The following is a 17,429-nucleotide window of genomic DNA, read 5'->3' on the forward strand; positions in this document are numbered from 1 at the left end:
TCCCTACAGAACCATCTCGACCTGGTATGTGTTGAACGTTCATTGGGTGGATGAGCTTTTCTTTCTCTATATTTTCTGCGGTAATTAATCTGTTTAGATTTTCTGTCTTTCCCAAGGTCAATTTTGATACGTTGTACTTTTCTGGGAATTTCTCCATTCCATCTAGAGTTTCAAATTTACTTGCAAAGTTGTGCAAATTAGTCTCATCATTTAAAAATTTTTCTCTTTTTTGATAGCTATTTTCCACTTGTCATTTCTAATTTTGTGTATTTGTGTCTTATTTTTATGTTGGTAGGATAGCTAGTGGTTTGTTTATTTCATTGGTAGCCTCCAAAATGAATTTTCTTTCAGCAAAGTATTTCCATAAACAAAACGGACATTTTTCAAATAATTTCCATTTAGATTTATTTATTAGATCTACTATTTTTCTATTTCCAAATTCATTAACTTCTATTTTTATACTTACTAATTTCTTCTGGTTTTTAATTGTTCTCTTTCTACTTTAATTTGTTAAGTCATTAATTTTATTATAGTATATAATAGTTACTTGAATATATTGCTGATTCTAGAACTGAGGCAGTAAAAATATGAGATGAGCCTGGAGTATCTCATAGTGCCACAAAGGAATGAAGTATTCAAAAGGAAAAATGATGGGGTGGTGTCAAATACATACAAGAGCCAATCTGAATGGGATTCTAGTGGCCAAAGAATTTGAGCAATAAAATAAATAACAATAACATTGTTTTATAACCCAAAGTATAAAATAAATATATATGCGTACATACTGGTATAAATAAATGATTTTAATAAATAAATGAGGAGGAGAAAGGGATAGTTTTTTTTTACAAAAGAATTCCAAATACTGTATATAGATATTACTCTCTCTAGGAGTGGAGCTTAATAACGACCCCCTGGAATGTGAAATGGGCCTAGTAATGCACTTCCAAAGGACACAGGCAGAAAAAAATAGTAGCCATGCAGTGGCAAAACCTGGAGAAATCTGACAAACACAACCTTAACCGAGTGATCAAGGTTAATATTATCAATATCATGTTGATACCATATACTCTTAAATATATATATGTGATGAGATGGGTGCTTCTTTTCTGCGGTACTCTTCCAAAATCCACAAACCCAGTCCTCATGAGAAGAACATTAGACAAACCCTAATGAGAAACATTATATAAAATACCTGACTAGTACTGTTCAAAAATGTCAGATCGTAAAAAACAAAGGAAGCCTGAGAAGTTGTCACAGACCGAAGGAGACTAAGGAGACATCACAGCTAAAGGAAATGTATTATCCTGGATTGGATTCTGGAAATTAGTGGGAAAATGATTAAATAATTGGTTAATAGTAATGTACCAATGTTGATTCCTTAATTTGGACCAAAAGTACTATGATACATAAGATGAATACGATAGACTCAGTGGCTTATAAACAATAGAAATTTAGTTCTCTCAGCTCTGGAGACTAGGAAGTTCAAGAACGAGGTGTCAACAGATTCTGTGCCTGGTGAGAGCTCCCTTCCTGGCTCACAGACTGTAGTCTTCTCACTGTGTGCTCACATGGCAAAAGGGTGAAGGAGTTCTCTGGGTATTTTAATAAGGGCACTAACGCCATTCATGAGGGCTCCACCCTCATGACCTAATAACCTCCCAAAACCTGCCTCCTAATTCCATCATATTAGGAGTTAGGATTTCAACATAATGAATTATGAGGGGATACATTCAGTCTATCACCGATGTTAACACTAGGGGAAACAAAGTAAAGAGTATATGAAAACTGTCTATGTTATCTCTGTAACTTTGCTTTATATCTAAAATTATTTCTAAGTAAAAATTTTAAATCTAGAATGGGTTGCAATGGCTTAAGTAAAATATAGCTTTGTGAATTCAGCCAGTGGAAATTCAGATATTAATCCATAGTTTCTTCATTAAGTTATTTATTCATAAATATGTATTGATAATTTAGTGTATGAATAGCATTGTGCTAGGTTATGGATTGTAAAATGACCAAGTTACAATCCTCACGGCAACTCATCATCCTTAATAGATATGCTCAGATTCTGTCAAATAAACTGTTGAGGTTTAATTAGGGACAGGGGATTATTTTTGAAAATGTAAGGGAAAAACTGACTCTAAGAGACAGATGCAATACCTGAGTCTTCAGAGAAATCCAACTATTTTTATGTCTTTTAATATGATCTTTTTATTGATGAATTCAAACTACTCTAGCCTTTTAAAATTATTTGATCAGACAAATATTACTGTCAGAAACTAGCTCAAATCAAAATTATCATGTAACCAGTTAAACTCATTGCATTTGAATATTAATTTCTGCCAATCCATAATCTAATCATTTCAAAATAATCGGTTTTTTACCAAGCCTAATGATTTCTCAAGGAATTAAGCACTTGGGAAAACATTACAACGTGTTTTGCTGGGTGCAAACTAGCCCTTTAAATCTGTATTTTTCAAAACATTTATAGTGGCCTATGGGTGAGCCATAATATTTTTAAGTATGTCTCTATAAGTATTTCATAATGAAATAGATAGAATATAATAGAGTACAATACAATATAATACAAAATGGGAATGACCAAATGGCATTTAATACAATAAAGATAAATATTGTTTTGTAAAATTTGTTTCAGCTTAGATATGTGTGGGGTGTGTGTGTGTGTGTGTGTGTGTGTGTGTGTGCGTGCGCGCGCGTGTGTGTGTTATGTCCGGATGTAAAATATATTTCTTATATATGGATCAAGAAAAAACAGTTCAAATCTTCTGCTCTTACGCTTTTTTCAGTGTTGTTCCAGGACCAGAGACATAGCATATAAGTCTTATAAGAGGAGTCTTAACAATAAGCAACATGAAGGTAAAGAAAATAAAAAACATCTTCCTTGGGGAATCGGAAAAGGCTTTTTGAAGGAGATGAGATTTGAACAGAGTTCTGAAGAACTCATAATTACATACAAGAATCCCAATAGGTCGACATACTAGGAAAATGATACTTACTATAGGGTGGCTGGAAAGATGAAGACAAATGCTTCATGTGAATCAGAATCATCTAGACACTTGTCAAAATGCAGATTTGGGGGCCTTGCACCCAGATATTCTGATTCAATAGATCTGGAGTGTGACCAAGAAATCTGCATTTTTAATAAGCACCTGCTCCATAAAAACACTCCCTGGGATTCTGATTCATGGGCTCCAAACACCCTGCTAGCTTAGAGAAACGAAATTTACAAGAGGTCAACTAGGACAGTTTGACTGAAATAAAGTGAGGGCCCATAAAGGAAAATTTTAGAAGAATAAGCTAGAAAGCCAGATTGAGCCATGTTGTAAAGGGCTGGGTATTTCGATTTAAAGAGTGTGCACTTTACCTCAAAGCCATAGAGAATAATTTTTATGGAACTGAGAGACACCACCTACAATGATTAATTTGATGTTGGTTTTAAAAGAAAGATAAATTGAAAGTGGAAAATTGGTCATAAGCGTGTTGAATATCTAAGTATGAGTTAAAAGACCTGGCTTATTGCAGAGGAAGAGAAAATTTTGCACACTGAGAGTGTCTTGGTTTTTACATAAAATATCAAGTTAAGTAAAGTAATAAATTTTCAGACAATAGACTTAATCAGAATGTTTAACCACATATATCAGGTGCATCCATGACCACTAAAAGAACAGCTAATATTTTGTTCCAATCGGAATTCAGCATATCATGCTGTCCCTGAGATTTAATAACAATGTTGTCCCCTGCAAAACCTCATTCTGTCCCTTGAAGAAAATAATAATCCATTTTATTTCTAACAAAGTAGGAAAGCATTCGGCAATTTTTGATGCATTAAGTTTCATCAGAATTGACATTAATTTTCAAAATAAACCACCTTTGTATTGAGAATAATAATTCATTCCTCATTATATCCATAATGTTTTCATTTAGCCTTAAGTATGCATAAATACAATCTACAATTTCTGCTTATTTTATCTAAATTATGTGTTTCTGGTAACAAATCTTGCTTGTTCAAAAATGAAAATAAATTAGCATTAACTTTCATATCCTTGAATCCTGATATCTATCTATAAATTCACTATAATAATCTATTTAATATGGTCTCTGCTCATTTGAAAGCATATAAACGTGTTTCTTCTGCAATGTGAACAAGTCAAAAAAAAAAAAAGAACAATGGAAATGAAGCCCAGGTGAACTGCAGAATGTGCTAGATTTTTTTTTTTAATTTTACTTTTTCACAAAGAAAACTGCATGGGGATGTCTGGAGGCCAGGGTTTTCTTTATAAGGAAATTGAACTTTAAGGAAAAACAGATTTGACCTCAAGCTACACATGCATAGATGGAACTTGGCAAACTTTCCCGTGGTCTAATGATTCTGGGAGTAAACAGGGTGCATGCATCCCCACCAAATGGCATCGTGCAGTCAGAATAGAATAGGACTCCTTCCTCTACAAGCCTCAAGCTGAGTAAAACAACACATTTTCAGAGTATAGACTTAATCAAAACACTTAACCACAGGCGGCAGGCACATCTATGACCACTAACACAATTGCTAATATCTTGTTCTAAGAGTCTGCACTGGGTTCTGTTTCTCTAAAGCACACTTATTTTAATCATTAGAACTAAATTTGATCGTTAGAATTTCAAAGCCACAATTCAGATTAGAGTTTACAAAAGCAGCTCTCTAATTATTCAAGCACAATAACCACCGATGTCTCGTGTTGGAAGTGACTTTACAGCTAAATTGAGAGTCTTAATATTAGGAGTGTTTTCTAAAATCAACTTATATACCATACAGTCTTTGCTTTTGAATTTTTAAATGCTTATAGGATATACACTATACTAAAGGCCAAATTTACTTCTATTAATAAACTGTGTCTATGGGCTGCTTAAGCTAAATGTCTATGGCAGCATTTATTAAATTTATGTTTATTAAATGCCTGGCATTGTACTAAGTGCTCTCTATATGATCACACAAACATACCTAAGAAGAGGAGTGCTATTGTTACATATGAATGAAAGCAAACTTAATCTGCCCATGGTAACACAGCTAGTAAATTGCAGATTTGAGATTGAAAACCAAGCAGTCTGGCTCCAAAGCCCATGATCTTAACTGAAATAAATATTATAAATATTTATTGATGAATATCTAAGAAAATCATAGCTTTAAAGGATCCATCCCTATGTGTTCTGATTACCTTTCGCTACTGAGCCAAAATAGAAGGTAGAAATGAGAAGCTATTTTCCTCTGCAAGTTCCCATTTGAAAGTAATAAAGGAAATGTTTTTCGGATGACTTCTGCTCTATTATTGCAAATTATCAACAGGATCACATTTCCTATGACTTTGCAATTTATTTGCTATATTTAGTTGAAATTGGTCATTAGTCTACTTTGCTGGGTAAGTTGAATTCTCTAAGTAGGGTTTTAAAAAGTACTAAAGAGGGCTTCCCTAGTGGTGCAGTGGTTGAGAGTCCGCCTGCCGATGCAGGGCAGGGGACACGGGTTCGTGCCCCGGTCTGGGAAGATCCCACATACCGCGGAGCGGCTGGGCATGGCCGCTGAGCCTGCGCGTCCGGAGCCTGTGCTCCGCAACGGGAGAGGCCATGACAGTGAGAGACCCGCGTATGGAAAAAAAAAAAAAAAAAAACCATTCAGCAGTATATTTCCTAAATTGGTGTCTGCCTGCACTAAATGCTGTGCTTCTGATTTGCTATAGGTTTTAATGCAGGGTACCTAGACCCTTCTCTTTACATTCATTTTCTTATAAAATAGTTTATAGTTTTTGGAGTAAAAAGCATCTCCTTTTACTTGAGTAATTACTATTTGGGGTGGTTCATCATCCCTTCCTTTATCTCTACCTTTGCATTCATTTCTGCCATTTTCTGCTTGGCTCACCAATGTTTTAGCGAAAAATGGTGAAGAAACTGGTTTACTTTGTGTAATATTTTTGCCAAAAAAGCTGGTTTGCCAAGGGAAAATAAAAATCCAGCCAGGGGGGTCAAAGCTTAACAAGCCTAAAACAGAGGCATCAATCTTCTTGCAAAAGCATCTTTTGCTCCTAGCAATGGGTCCATTTTCTTTTCAGACACAGACTTCACTTTCTTTTCAGCTGTAGCTTTAGTTTTGCTGTCATGAAACAAAAATGATGATTCTTGTTGTAATTTGTTTGAACCAAATAGGGAAAGAGACTGTGTTTCAACCAACATTTTGTTAGTTCCATTTTGATCATTACTACTGCCACTGTTCCCATGTTTAATGTTTGCTAAATATTTCTTACAGTCTTTAAAGATAGGTGCCAGATCAGAGTGGGTTTGTGTCACATGCTTCACTATCCAATCATGAAGAAAAAATTCAACACAGCTGACTTCTTGTTACTAGCATTCCATTGGTATGCTTTATCCCAATAAAGACAGGAAAGGGGCCATTAGTTTTGGGATTTGAACTCTTTTTCTCACCTTTTGAAGTAATAGAATCAAAGGCTGCCCTGGTCCATGTCCCAGTCTTTGGACTGTTTAGGGAAGGGGCACTAATTACTGCTCTTTCCATTTGACAGTCCTTGTGAAGGTTGAACTCCAGTGCCTTTACCAAATCCACAAAACTGTTCTTCTCTAGAAAGTACAACCAAACCGCTGAAACATTTAAAAGCTCCTTCACTATCAGATTGAAATTTAACCTTCCTACACTTTGCTTTTTTTCATGACTCTATTCCTCAAGACTTCCTCACTGACCACAGAGGATGCTGCCACACCTTCTGCTTTGTCATCTTGATCCCAATTTCTGTTTATTCCTTCTCTGTGATTCTTTTGACAGGTCCAAGGTCACAATAGAGGAGCTCGAGTCTGAGGTAGATGCTGGTCTCCTGGAAGAGCGCTTCGTTGCTCCCAGTGAATTTCTAGGGCTCATGCTATTCCGAAAACTTCATGGTTATTAAGCCCAGGGTCTCAAACACTGCTTTTCCCAGGGGCCTCATCGCTATGTTCAGGGGCCTCTATGTTCCAGAGTGAAGAGGAGACCATCTCCCACTTCACTAAAGACCACTGTAGTAACAGTGTCAAGCTCTGGGCTGCCATCTTGTAACTACAAAGGCATTTTATACTTTTTAGTTACTAAATCTGGCAACCCTATACTGAGCCGTGAGATATTTCAGGGAAAGGATGAAAGACATAGTCAAGACTTAGCAGATGGACATTACTAGAAGGAACTAAGAGGAGGGTCTTGTTTGTAGGGAGATATAACCAAGATCCCTGCACACTGGTGGTACCCAGGGTTCGGTTCCCCTTGAAACCCCTAGATAAGGGAAAATCACCTGGAAAAAAAAAGTATTTTTGTATACTGAACTACGTATCCTGAAAGCAACTATTTTGAAACAGTGTTCCTGGAAGTGGCAATATTAAGTGTTTTCCCCTGAACAGAAATAAACACTCTTGGGAAAGTTTAAGTTACATTTCAAAAAATATGAGTTTGTGACTGTAAATTTTAACCTGTGACAGTTGCCTCTTTGAGACGTGTTGCCAGTGCCAAGATATATTAACAGGGTTGCATATAGCAAGAGAATGGGAGCAGGGGCCCCTCTCACACAGCAAAGGACAGTGCCTTTGTTTCTGTGACAGTGACCACTGCAGTTCCCTGGATGCTAACCCACCTCTTCCCCAGAAGAGCCAGGGATAGCAAGACTTGTGTTCATAATTTCTTTATTTAAAAAAAAAAAGAATTATCTTATCAAAATAATATCCCTATTTTTAATGAGAAAAAGTAAATAGTCCTAAAATCTTATTTAAAAGAAAAAATAGCAATACCTTGCCTTACAGTTCCTCATCCAGACCCCCACTACCTAAAATTTAACTGAGACCTTTTCTTTGCCATTTGCTCCTATTCTGACTACAAGTTTATACCTTTTCTTCTCTTCTACACTCATTCAAGTGGGGTTTGTGGAAGATTTTCAGATAAATATGTGTGTCTTCGATACGAAGTCTGAAAGTCTGATTTTCTTTATAATTCTTCATGGTGGCTAACACAGTGATCTATCCAAAAGCACAAATCAGTAAACAAAACTGAATGTTACTGAGCACATAGAAGGAAACAGCTGCTCTGAAAAACAGAAACCGGCAAATTCCCATTGGTAAATCTGTTTTCAGTGATGACCAAATACCTGTGGTCTGGATGTGCTGCACATCAGTGTTCTTGTAGTTCTTCAACCATGTGTAAATAGTCTCCAAAATTATTTGGAGATCCACAAGAGCATCAGAGCACATGCATGAAATCGGTGGCCACTGCCAATTTTTCAATGCCATGTCTCTCTCTTTTACTAGGCAATAGAGTCACAAGGTCTTTCCTCTGTGTGCTCATGGAGAGAGCGATTTCTGATGTCTTTTCCTCTTCTTATGAAAACTTCTTATGAGGACACAATTCCTGTGGAATTAGGGCCACATTTAACCTCATTTAAATGACCTCATTTAATCGTAAATACCTCCATATAAAGCCCTATCTCAAAATATGGTCAAATTGGGGGTTAAGGACTTCAACATATGAATGGGGATGGGCACAATTCAGTTCATAACAAACAAAAATCATCTAAATAAATATTCAGTGGTTACATGTTATGTATATTAAAAAGTATATTTAATGCTCAAGGGGAAAGTCTGGGAAAGTTGAAAGTAGGAGTTAAACAAAGACACAAATTTTCAGTTTTCCCTCAATTTCACTTGAAAATAAAAGCATGACTTTTAGATCTTTGAAAGACAGGAGAACCAGCTCTATAAATCTGGATATTACATTTCAGTTAGTAAATACCTCTTCTAAAAGGAGGTATCCTTATCAGTTGCTATCTACTTTATAGAAATTTACTAAAAATAGGTCAATTATTTGAACCTGGAGATTATATAATCTCAGCACCCTCTCCCCACAGATTAATTGCAACTCTGAATGTACAAAACTTGAATAAAATGTTAACAGTAAGCATACTTCCTTTAGGAATTTATTATATTACTGGAAATTATGCAAATAGCTTTCCCCAAATTTTTTTCAGAAAATATCTATTGACAAACCTCGTCGAATTATCTCAACTATTTACATGGCTGTTAATTTCTCTTAAAGTCTGCGTCAGTTTATTATTCTACTTCCTATCTGTGCGGGTTGTCATACTGATGAAAAGAATAAAAAGAGCTATTGCACTTATTTGTTTGTTTATTTGTTGTTGTTGTTGTTTTTGCCTGCAGCATGTGGGATCTTAGTTCCCTGACCAGGGATCAAACCTGTGTCCTCTGCAGTGGGAGCACAGAGTCTTAACCACTAGACCACCAGGGAAGTCCTTTTCTGCACTTATCTGTAACGGTGGAAGTTTTGTTGCATGGAAAGGACCAGATTTATCATTAAGTTTCAGGATACTTTTAAACAGAATTCAGTCTAGAAATAAAATGGAAAAAGTGTTTCTTTTGAAATTATGACAAAAAGCTTATAAAATAATTATATCATTATATTACATACGTATGAAACATGTGACCATATGGAATTCATTAGCAGAGAAAGTGGGTCCAGAGGGTGGCTGAGGGATTTGAAGGGTGTACGGCAGGAACAGGGTCCAGTGGGGCCTGCTGCTGATTTGCTAAGCAGAGAAGGGATCAGTCTCCAGTAACAGACTCATGTGATTCAAATTGCCCAGGAGAGATCCAAGGAGAGGACTGGGGTTGGCTGCGTGAACACAGCCTGAAGGGGGCTAATGCACCACAGCTAGCCGGGAGGGAGTCCGGGAAAATGTCTGGAACTAAGAGGCAAGAGACCATTGTTTCAGGATGCGCGAGGAGAGGGGATTCAGAGCACCGCCTAAATGAGCTCCAGAGAAGGGTGCGAGCCGCGGCTATCAACAGACACCAGAGACGGGCATGAAATGCTAAGGCTGCTGCTGCAGTCACCAAGAAGCCTGTGTGCAAGCACAGGTCACTATCCACACCTCCCCTCCTGGGACCCTGTGCAGCCTGCCACTGACGGGGTCCCGTGATCCAGGGACAACGTCCCCAGGAGAACGCACGGCGTGCCTCAGGCTGGTGCAATGTCACACTGGTCTCTGCCGCCGCAGGCTGGCCCAACATTCCGTACCCTTCCCTCCCCACAGCCGGAGTGAACCAGAGCCCCCTAATCAGCTGCTACCTTAACCCCCTCCTGTCTGAGCAAAGAACAGATGACCTCAGGCGACCTACATGCAGAGGCGGGGCCAAATCCAAAGCTGAACACCGGCAGCTGTGCGAACAAAGAAGAGAAAGGGAAATCTCTCCATGTAGCTCCAGGAGCAGCAGATTAAATCCCCACAATCAACTTCATGTACGCTGCATCTCTGGAATACCTGAACAGACAATGAATCATCCCAAAATTGACGCGGTCGACTTTGGAAGCAACTGTAGACTTGGGGTTTGCTTTCTGCATCTAATTTGTTTCTGTTTTTATGTTTATCTTAGTTTAGTATTTAGAGCTTATTATCATTGGTAGATTTGTTTATTGATTTGGTTGCTCTCTTCCTTTTTTTTTTTTTTAGTGTATATATATATATTTTTTTTCCTTTTTCTCCTTTGTCTGTATGTGTATGCTCCTTTGTGTGATTTTGTCTGTATAGCTTTGCTTTTACCATTTGTCCTAGGGTTCTGTCTGTCCATTTTTTGTTTGTTTGTTTGTTTGTTTTAGTATAATTTTTAGCTCTTGTTATCATTGGTGGATTTGTTTTTTGGTTTGGTTGCTCTCTTTTTTTATTTTTAATAATTCTTTTATTTTTATTTTAATAACTTTATTTTATTTCATTTATTTTTCTTTCTTTCTTTCTTTCTTTTTCCCCCCTTTTCTTCTGAGCCGGGTGGCTGACAGAGTCTTGGTACTCCAGCAGGTGTCAGGCCTGAGCCTCTTAGGTGGGAGAGCCAAGTTCAGGACATTGGACCATCAGAGACCTCCCGGCCCCACGTAATATCAAATGGCAAAACCTCACCCAGAGCTCTCCATCGCACGCTAAGACCCAGCTCCACTCAACAACCAGCAAGCTACAGTGCTGGACACCTTAGGCCAAAACACTAGCAAGACAGGAACACAACCCCACCCATTAGCAGAGAGGCTGCCTAAAATCATAATAAGTTCACAGACACCAGAAAACACACCACTGGATGCAGTCCTGCCCACCAGAAAGACAAGATCCAGCCTCATTCACCAGAACACAGGCACCAGTCCCCTCCACCAGGAAACCTACACAACCCACTGAACCAACCTTAGCCACTGGGGGCAGACACCAAAAACAATGGGAACTACCAACCTGCAGCCTGCAGAAAGAAGACCCCTAACACAGTAAATTAAGCAAAATGAGAAGATAGAGAAATACACAACAGATAACGGAGCAAGGTAAAAACCCACCAGACCAAACAAATGAAAAGGAAATAGGCAGTCTACCTGAAAAAGAATTCAGAATAATCATAGTAAAGATGATCCAAAATCTTGGAAAGAGAATGGAGAAAATACAAGAAACGTTGAACAAGGACCTAGAAGAACTAAAGAGCAAACAAACAATGATGAACAACACAATAAGTGAAATTAAAAATTCTCTAGAAGGAATCAATAGCAGAATAAACGATGCAGAAGAACGGATAAATGACCTGGCAGATAAAAGAGTGGAAATAACTACTGCAGAGTGGAATAAAGAAAACAGGATGAAAAGAATTGAAGAGTCACAGAGACCTCTGGGACAACATTAAACGCACCAACATTCAAATTATAGGGGTCCAAGAAGAAGAAGAGAAAAAGAGAGGGACTGAGAAAATATTTGAAGAGCTTTTAATTGAAAAATTCCCTAATATGGGAAAGGAAATAGTCAATCAAGTCCAGGAAGCACAGAATCCCATATAGGATAAATCCAATGAGAAACACGCCAAGACACATATTAATCAAACTACCAAAAATTATATACAAAGAAAAAATATTAAAAGCAGCAAGGGAAAAGCAACAAATAACATACAAGGTAATCCCCATAAGTTTAACAGCTGATCTTTCAGCAGAAACTCTGCAAGCCAGAAGGGAGTGGCAGGACATAGCTAAAGTGATGAAAGAGAAACACCTACAACCAAGATTACTCTACCCAGCAAGGAGCTCATTCAGATTTGATGAAGAAATTAAAACCTTTACAGAGAAGCAAAAGCTAAGAGAATTCAGCACCACCAAACCAGCTTTACAACAAATCCTAAAGGAACTTCTCTAGGCCGGAAACACAAGAGAAGGAAAACACAATAACAAACCTAAAATAATTTTTAAAATGGTAATAGGAACACACATATTGATAACTACCTTAAATGTGAATGGATTAAATGCTCCCACCAAAAGACATAGACTGGCTGAATGGGTACAAAAACAAGACCTGTATATATGCTGTCTACAACAGACCCACTTCAGACCTAGGGACACATACAGACTGAAGGTGAGGAGATGGAAAAAGATATTCCATGCAAATGGAAATCAAAAGAAAGCTGGAGGAGCAATTCTCATATCAGACAAAATGGACTTTAAAATAAAGACTATTTCAAGAGACAAAAAAGGACACTACATAATGATCAAGGGATCTATCCAAGAAGAAGATATAACAATTGTAAATATTTATGCACCCAACATAGGAGCACCTCAATACATAAGGCAAATGCTTACAGCCATAAAAGGGAAATCAACAGTATCACAATCAGAGTAGGGGACTTTAACACCCCACTTTCACCAATGGACAGATCATCCAAAATGAAAATAAATAAGGAAACACAAGCTTTAAATGATACATTAAACACGATGGACTTAATTGATATTTATAGGACATTCCATCCAAAAACAACAGAATACACTTTCTTCTCAAGTGCTCATGGAACATTTTCCAAGATAGAGAATACTGGGCATATACTCTGAGAAAACCATAATTCAAAAAGAGACATGTACCACAATGTTCATTGCAGCACTATTTACAATAGCCAGGACATGGAAGCAACCTAAGTGTCCATCGACAGATGAATGGATAAAGAAGATGTGGCACATATATACAATGGACTATTACTCAGCTATAAAATGAAACAAAATTGAGTTATTTGTAGTGAGGTGGATGGACCTAGAGACTGACATACAGAGTGAAGTAAGTCAGAAAGAGAAAAACAAATATCGTATGCTAATACATATATATGGAATCTAAAAAAAAATTAATAAAGAAAATGGTTCTGAAGAACCTAGGGACAGGACAGGAATAAAGACTCAGACATAGAGAATGGACTTGCGGACACAGGGAGGGGGAAGGGTAAGCTGGAACGAAGTGAGAGAGTGACATGGACTTATAAATACTACCAAATGTAAAATAGCTAGCTAGTGGGAAGCAGCCACATAGCACAGTGAGATCAGCTCGGTGCTTTGTGACCACCTAGAGGGGTGGGATAGGGAGGGTGCGAGGGAGACACAAGAGAGAAGAGATATGGGAATATATATATATATATATATATGTATAGCTGATTCATTTTGTTATACAGAAGAAACTAACACACCATTGTAAAGCAATTATACTCCAATACAGATGTTAAAAAAAAAATGCCCAGGAGAGAGATCCAGTTTATTCACAGTTTCGCAAGAATCTGAACCTCAGTGTGTGATTTTTAACATAACATAATGTTTCGATGAATATAATAATTTGTGAAAGTTTGAACTATTTACTTTGAAACATAAGAGACTGAACAGAAGCGTGGTCTATGAATCATTTTTCACAGATTTTTCTTTCAGTCACTGTGAGCCAGTTTTCCCTCTTTTATCATAAATACGTGTGTCCATCATGGCAGGAAGTTCTCGTGTGAGTTCAGAAAGTTTTAAATTCAATGACTGTGGATTCACTCATTTAAAAGTCTGTATTGAGAGTGTATTTGGTGCCTTGTGATTGGTGCTGGGACAGAGCAGGAAGAAGCCGACATTCATTATCTTTGCCCCCAGGTATCCAAGTCTATGGATACTTCAGAGTTAGAGTTGATTGTCCACTGAGACGCATGCAAACTGGCTGTTTATGATCAACTTCCATTCTGATTGGCCAGTGTTCTATTTTGATGGGCTACTGTCTGTGCCATAAAACGTGCCTAAGTATTCTGAATATCTCCCTGATGATAATGTTATAGCAAGTATTCAGCTTAAATTTTCAAATGATATTATTTCAGTGATATGTGTGTGTGCATACACTTTATTTCACTTTATAATAATATAAAAAGTCTGAATATCATTTGACAGATTTTACAACTCCAAAGTAGACAAAATAAGCCAATAGGAAGCCAACTGACCCTATTCTTGGTTGTCGTATGCCCTACAAAGAGCACCATCTCTTCACGCTACTAAACAGTCCTGCCTAATCCAAGCAGCGTCATTATATACGAAGCAGGGACTGCAATAATGAAGGAGAGACTTAACCCAAGTCTCACTTCTGAGAACTTGCACACATCACCTCTGTAAGTGAAAGCCTCCTTACCTCTAAAATAGAATCAAACAATATGACATCATCTTTTCCAAAAGGCTGCTGTGAGAGGCAGGTGAGAAGGTAACACAAATGTGAGGTCTTATTTTTCATTTTGTTTCCACTGGCTTTTAAAATCCAATCCATGAAATTTTCTTACTTTTAGGGACAACGATGCTTAAACCAATTCTCTTTGGTTCACTTGGATTCACTGTTTACACTGAAGAGAAAGTACCTACAGCAGAATTCTTAAGAAGTTGGCCCTGATAACTGGCTGTTTCCTCATTTTTCTCCCGTTAAGCTGAACTTCTTGGACCATCTTCTATACTGAAGAAACCTAGCATCATTATCCCACCTCCACATGTTCAAGTCTCTTTCAAATACACTCTCCCCAGTATATGACATGAAGTGACTGGAGGCATATCGCATTTTTACTTCATACAACAAAGGAAACATTGGATTTTTTAAACTGTCACAATGGCTGCACATGGGACATAAACATAAAGTGAATTTTGTTATAGTCCCTCCGTCAGAGAATTATTTTTACACTTAATAAAAAGGGGAATTTTATGAGAGGTTTAAAATCTGTTGTACAGTGTGAGCTAGAAACACAAAGGCCACATAACTAACTGCAAATGTGAGACACGGCTGAGCGTGGAAGAGTGAGTACTGGGGACAAAGGGTAAGCGTTCTGTGTGGGAAGCAACCTCTTCTCCTGTATTTAACCTAAGTTGTAACTCTGTGATTTTTTAAATTTACAAACACTTTTCCAATCTTATAAAGAATCCAAAGGCATACTCAGTCACGATAAAAATAGAAAATCATATCTGGCCACCTCCATTGTAAAGTGGGCATGGTCGCCAAGAAAGGGGAATCCATGCCAGCACCTGTGGGTCAGGTGACTTCAGAGAGCCTGACCACATGGATGAGTAGCTCTTGTGTCTGCTAGACAACTGAGGAAGACAAAGTATTCAGGACTAGCATTATTTTTGCTTCAAGATTCCAAGAGGGAGAGATAGACTATACTGAAAATAATGGCATTCTAAGTCACAGGTGGTTTCAGAAATTCATGGCAGTCCCTCTACCCAGAGCCTTTACCAAAATGTCAAGGCTGTGAGGACTTGGGAAATTTGATTGCTGGTTGAGCAGCTGTTTCCCAGAGACAATTCTATACCAAGAAAGGAGAAGTATGTTTGATGAGCGCTAGTCATCTCTGCCACAGCTAAACCTTTGGCTTTACAACGTTTGGGTAAACAATTTGCATACAATTTTCAAACTGAGCTGTGTATGAAATCTTGAACATTATTATTTCCTTGAGTGATTTTTATGATAAATCGAAAGTTGAGATTTCATTTTAAATGCATGAAGGGTAGAGCCCAGCTTCCAATATAATCTTTGATTACATTGTTAATCAAAGTGAGATTATTAATTTAGGGAGTGTTGCATTACGAATGGTTTTTGAGGAAGAGCTGCCTTTGTAAGCCAGCTGAGATTGCTTGGTCTTTGGTCTCGGCTGCGTCCCAAGTTGCTGACTCTCCTTTGTGGCCAATGAGTTCTTATGACAATCACCAGTCTCACTTGTCCAATCATTTTCCTCTATTGAAAGACTTTCCTTATGCTACCTAGTGAGCGAGATTACTACTGCCTAAGAAAACAAGACTCCCAGTAGATTAAAAATCATAAAATGTATACAAATTGGGTGGATTTGAGGTGGGGCAGAATCCAGATGTTTTAGAATTGTATGACGGATTTTGCATGCTTGGTTTTAGTTACTATTACCACTAATAGCCATATCATCAAACCACTTAAGCCTAAAAACATCATACAGTAAAATCACTCAGTTTTCACTTAAATGAAAAATGGAAGAGTTTATATATACACTAAAAACCCATAAGTGACAAGGAAAGAATAAGTCAAAGAAGGACATATACTCATTTTCCTATGTGCCCCTTTTTTGGCTAAATAGAATTCTAAACATGATAATTTATATATGGATTAGGAAAATAAAGCTTGTAACTTACTCTCATGTTAGGTGAAGTTTTGAATTTTAAAAAGGGGATGGATATTATTATTCAAGATAACAGAGGCCAGAGGATGAACATCTGCATGAGAGCAGGGGCTGGCACTTCTATGTAAAGAAGCACATATAGAATATCTCTTATATTCATGAGGAGTCTATGATTATTACTGTTACAAAAGAAAAAGAAAAAGACACAACATTTTGCTTACAATGTGAATTTAGCTTGTGTGTCCTACTCTGAATGCAGAGGCATAAGCTATCAAACAGCAATAGATTTACTGAGCCAAAAAATGAGATAAAAAGCTATTTTAAAATATTTAACCTCAGTTCAGGATTTCAGATTATACTTCGGTAAAAACAGTTATTTTAATAAGAACCTTTTGCTTCTACTATCAATAAGTATTTTGTAATACATAGATATATATAAAGGTTAACTTTAAATTTATTGTATATTTTTAAATTCAGTCTAGGAATATATTTTGGCATCTATAAAAAAGTTTTGAATTCAAATTTAAATATTTTTATTGTCAGAAAAGTCAGTAAATTCACTGAACAAAAAAAAGCCTACTATAACTTTATTAAACCTTCAGTGTTTGGTAAATTCCACATAAATCAGACTAAAAGCAGTGATCACATTTCAGCATTCTACCTTATGACAGTATAAAATACACCACAGATCAAGATCTTTAGGTAAAGGATGTTTTCTGATGAGAAAAAAAAGTGGAAATTCAAAAGGATAAGCAAATTAGCTTGAAAAATATTTTTATACACAATCATAATAAAACTTTAGAATAAAAATTGTTTTTTTTTTTTTAGAAAATACAGTTATGAAAATAAAATTTTCTTACATATTCCCTATGGATATATATATATATATATATATATTTTTTTTTTTTTTTTTTTTTTTTTTTTTTTTTTTTTTT

At 36.9% G+C, this 17,429-nt stretch overlaps 1 pseudogene; it reads right to left on the minus strand.

Annotated features, from left to right (window-relative positions):
- Positions 1-7: 7 nt before the first annotated feature.
- LOC103079683 (nuclear pore complex protein Nup50-like) overlaps positions 8-17,429 on the minus strand; it is a 52,181-nt pseudogene continuing 34,759 nt past the window's right edge.

The sequence above is a fragment of the Lipotes vexillifer genome, unplaced genomic scaffold (genome assembly GCF_000442215.2).
Source record: "Lipotes vexillifer unplaced genomic scaffold, Lipotes_vexillifer_v1.1 scaffold1226, whole genome shotgun sequence".
Classification (NCBI taxonomy): Eukaryota; Metazoa; Chordata; class Mammalia; order Artiodactyla; family Lipotidae; genus Lipotes; species Lipotes vexillifer.